Source organism: Penaeus vannamei, unplaced genomic scaffold (genome assembly GCF_042767895.1).
Source record: "Penaeus vannamei isolate JL-2024 unplaced genomic scaffold, ASM4276789v1 unanchor834, whole genome shotgun sequence".
Classification (NCBI taxonomy): domain Eukaryota; kingdom Metazoa; phylum Arthropoda; class Malacostraca; order Decapoda; family Penaeidae; genus Penaeus; species Penaeus vannamei.
The window spans coordinates 27,501-32,500 of NW_027213838.1; the positions used below are offsets into that span (position 1 = coordinate 27,501).

The window sequence follows — 5,000 nt, forward strand, 5'->3', positions numbered from 1 at the left end:
ACACCAACAACCACAGCAGCCAACCATCCTACACAACTCACACCAACAAGTCAACCATCCCCACAACCCTCCTCCCCACCCTCCCTCCCCTCTCCCTCCCTCCCCCTCCCCCCCTCCCACCCCTGACCTATAATCCGGCAGGTGCGGGGGTCCTGCCTCAGTGTCGTCGCCGAAGTCATAGGAGGACATGACCCTCGCCAAACCGTAGGGCTGAGCGAGGGTGAAAGCCACGCCCCTCTCGTACAGGTCGGGCGTCTTGTAAGAAAGGGTGTTTTCTGGAAGAGAATTTTTGGTGTGGGTTACGGAGTGTGTTTTTATTTTTTTTCATGTGTGTACCTTTGTCTTTCTGTTTTCTTGGTTATTTGATTCTCTGTCTCTTTTCTTCTGTCTGTTAATTCATATTTCTTTTCAGATATAGAAGATTGAAGTAATGACGTGTGTGTGTTTTATTGAAACTTCAGCGACTTGTTGGTTATAAAGGATCTTTCTGCAGCTTATCCGGCTATGTAAATTTTCACATTTCTCTTAGTTACCTCAATCTTCCAAGTTTATTTGGATTTCTTTCTAAAGATTTTCTCAGAATAAGAATTTAAAAAAAAAGATGAAGTCAGACTTTTGAATTGAGAAAAGCACACAATTACTAAAATTCCATGATTTTCCAGACTTGAAAACAAAATTCCATACTATTCCAGGTCTGGAATTTTCTTTTTCAATTTCCATGATTTTTCATGATTCTCGTCCCAAAACCCCTCACTTACCCAATCCTTCTCCTTAACGCCTTCCCTCACCTTCTCCCTCATACCCCTCTTTTTCTCTTTACATCCCTTCAAACCCTCCTCCACCCCTTCCCTCTCCCTCACCACCTCCTTTTCTCTCACTCCCTTCTCCCTCACCCCTCCTTCTCCCTCACCCTTCCTCCTCCACCCACTCTTTCTCCCTCACACCCTCCTTTTCCTTACCGCCTTCCCCACACCCTCCTCCCCTCACACCCCTTCTTTTCTCTCACTCCCTTCTCCCTCATCCTTTCCCCACCCACTCTCTCTCCCTCACACCCTCCTTCTCCCCCACCCACTCTCTCTCCTCCACACCTCCTTCTCTCACCCTTTCCCCACCCACTCTCTCTCCCTCACCCCCTCCTTCTCCCCCACCCACTCTCTCTCCCTCACACCCTCCTTCCCCCTCACACCCGCTCACACCTTCCCTCCCTATTCTCACCTGGCAAATTGTGTCCCCTCTGGTTGTCGTGGTTATCGACGAACACCAATGCCTTCTCGGGGTCGTTCATGCCCCAGTCAGGGTCGTACACGGTTCCCAAGACACCCAAGTCGTGGAGCAGGCCGTCAGATACCTTCTGGCAGTACCTGAATTCCGTCAAACGACCTGCGAGGGGATTGGTTAGGATTAAAGTCATGTTTTGTACCCTTTTATCGTTTATGTTGTTGTATTTAAGCGGGGACTTAAAAAAAAAAGAATTGACATATCAACTGTGTAATGATATATCCATGCACCTGCTTGTCTGTTCGTCTGTCTGTCAATTCATCTGTGTACATCCGCATCTATATTCATCTGCCACTGCACTATCTATATATAAAGCATTTATAATTACATTAGTGCATTTTTGTGGAAAAAATATGAGGTGTGCACAAAGCCTTGTAACATATATTGACTTTATATAATCGAAGTGTAGCCTACTGTTTAGTTTCTCATATATTGCAATTTGTTGGCGGACAAAAAGTCATTCTATTAGTTTCAGTTAAACAAATTTTTACTGAATATAAATTTTAGTCATCATAATTTTAGTCATCATTTAGTTCTAGTTCTACTTTTTAAAATCCTAGATAATTCACTCTAGTGTTTCATATTATTTTATTTGTGCCGAAGCTTAAAATGCTAAAACATATTATTGCATGAAGATGGAAAATAAACCTCTTAAGTAGAATACCACCAATTTGGCCTTATAATTTCATATAAATTCGTTTTTTCTTTTGAATAAGAATTTAAAGTCAATGTTTGTAAAATCTGGGGACATGATGTCCAATCTATGAATATTTCAGAGCAAGTTTAAAGAATTCCTGATCTACATTTGTGAGATCTCTGGCAGTACCGTCTCTTTATCGTGATTTCAAATATGGTCGATAACGATCTTTTTTTTATTTTTCACAAAGGTCGGACGAGTGTTGTGAGCTTCTCAACAGAAATGATGGTGAATTCAGCTGTTTCTTAATACATTGTATAGCAAAAAAATAAATGCCTAAGATTTGTTTGTCGTTTAGGAAAATCTGCATGATTTAGATTAGATACATATAATAAATAGGCCTATGACAAAATGCTTATATTGATTAACCTAAAATAAACTAATCTTCCTCTCACTTACAGCCTTTCTCTATTTTTTTTTTTTTTTCTTGTTTAGGTGAGCTTCTGTTTTATTGAGCAATATGATGAAACAATTTTAGACTTTCTGGAGTAGTGGAAAATTTCGTTCCATTAGTTAACTCCTTGTGCAGGTCAATAAACTCTCCTTTACTCTATCTTTCCTTTCGCGTTTCGTGTGTCCAGTATCTTTTCTTCAGCTTATGCTCAGCTTCTTCCTCTCCTTCAACAATTATGACCATCGTTGCCAATTCCGTCTGAAAACTTTGCGTTCTTGGAAGTCACTGATTTCACGCTGTACGGATTTACTGCGGATAGGTGTGAACACGTCACTGAAGCGTCACGGATTTCACACCGAATTGACACGGCACTGATATGTGTGAATCGACCTTTATCATAACTCACCGAGACCGTAATAATCCTGATCTGGAATAATTCCATCGTTGAAATTAACGACTTCGAGGTACACAAAGGGACGTGTTTTTGGCGGGAATCCATGACTCGTGTTTAGGTCGTTCGTCAGATCCAAGATGGCGGCGAGGTCCTAAGGGATACAGGTGTAATTCTTTTTTAATATATGCGGCTGTACTTTATTAGAACTTTCTGCCAATATTCTGCAATCTTGAGAATTCTTTAGGATTTCAGTTTAAATTATATTTGTAGAAATGTTGACAGTTGACTTTGAGAAAAAATGAAAAACCAATACAATATAAACAAAAAAACAGACGAAAGGAAATCAAGTTAAAACACGAAAACAAAAAAACAGAAACATTTTTTATATTAAAACACAGGACTAAATTCAAAAAAGAAAAACAAACTTAAAAGATAGAAACATTAGAAACAAACTACTAAATCCTAAAAGAAAAACAAAAACCCGCTTACCTCCGGCCACATGAACCTTGCAGCGTCCACCCTGAACCCGGCCACGCCCACCTCCACCAACCGGTTCAAATAACCCGCCACCTGTTCTCGGACATAGGCAGAGGCTCCGTACAAGTCAGCAAGGCCAAGTAAAGCGCAATTTCTCATATCACTTGGGCTACTTAGGTTGGATAAGATGCCTGGGATAAGTATAGAGAAAAGGGGAGAGAGAAAATAGGGTTTAAAAATATATCCTGCTAGAGAGAAAATATGAATCGAATATTTGACGGGTCTGTTTACATTTTACCTTGACTGATTTTTGTTAATATCTAAAGTAGGGTTATATGTGTAATATATTCCTAAAGCCTCATGTGTGTGTGTGTGTGTGTGTGTGTGGGTATGTGTGTGTGTGTGTGTTCGTGTGTGTGTGTATGTGTATGTGTGTGTGTGTGTGTGTGTGTGTGTGTGTGTGTGAGTATGTGGGTATGTGTGTGTGTGTGTGTGTCTGTGTTTGTGCGTGTGCGTGTGTATGTGTGTGTGTGTGTGTGTTTGTGCGTGTGTGTGTGCGTGCGTGTGCGTGCGTGTGCGTGTGCGCGCGCGTGTGTGCTCTAACCCTTCCAAACACCAACAATCGCAACAAATAAAATATAATAATGACAATAAGTGAAAAATAAACTAATGAATAAAATAAAGAAGGATGACCTCCATACCATCCTCCGAGGAGCAGAGGCGTGGCGGCGTGAAGTCCTCGGGCGCGAAGGGGACCCCGGGGAAGGCCAGGGCGGCGCCGTCGAAGGAGGACCCCGCCGACCCCACGCCCTCACTGCCCAGCGCCGCCATGTGGTTGATCACGACGTCGACGAAGATCCTGGGGGGGGGGGGGAGTGGGCGTGTTTGGACGTGGTTGTCGAGCTGTTTGGTGTTCTCTCTATCTGTCTGTCTGTCTGTCTGTCTTTCTCTTTCTCTCTGTTTCTCTCTCTCTTTCTCTCTCTCTCTCTCTCTCTCTCTCTCTCTCTCTCTCTCTCTCTCTCTCTCTCTCTCTCTCTCTCTCTCTTCTCTCTCTTCTCTCTCTCTCTCTCTCTTTTCTTTCTCTTCTCTGCTTTTCTGTTCTCTTCTATCTTTCTCTCTTCTCACTCTCTTCTCTCTTTCTTCTCTCTTCTCTCTTTTCTTTTCTCTCTTCTCTTCTCTTCTCTCTTCTCTCCTCTCTCTTTCTCTTCTCTCTCTTCTCTCTTCTCTCTTCGCTCTTCTCTCTCCTCTCTCTCTCTCTCTCCCCTCCTCTCTCCTTCTCTCTCTCTCTCTTCTCTCTCTCTCTCTACTCTCTCTCTCTCTCTCTCTCTCTCTGTCTTTGTCTCTCTGTCTCTCTGTCTCTTTGTCTCTCTGTCTCTCCATCTCTCTGTCTCTCGCTCTCTCTCTCTCTGTCTCTTTGTCTCTCTGTCTCTCCATCTCTCTGTCTCTCGCTCTCTCTCTCTCTGTCTCTCTCTTTCTCTCTCTCTTTCTATCAGTGTATCTACCTCTGAATCCCAATCTATCTACACATGTACATGTACATATCTACCCATATCACACACAAAATACTCATGTGTGTTTCGCCCTCACCTGACCCCGACGGCGTTGCACCTGCGCACCATGTCCTCTCTCCCTCTCTCTCTCTATCGTTATCTCTCTCTCTCTCTCTCTCTCTCTCTCTCTCTCTCTCTCTCTCTCTCTCTCTCTCTCTCTCTCTCTCTGCCTCTCTCTCTCTCGCTCTCTCTCTCTCCCTCCCTCCCTCC

The 5,000-nt window shown here is 43.1% G+C and overlaps 1 pseudogene; it reads right to left on the reverse strand.

Moving 5' to 3' along the window:
• Nucleotides 1-5,000, reverse strand: part of LOC113825906 (alpha-amylase-like) — an 18,390-nt pseudogene that overhangs the window by 10,887 nt on the left and 2,503 nt on the right.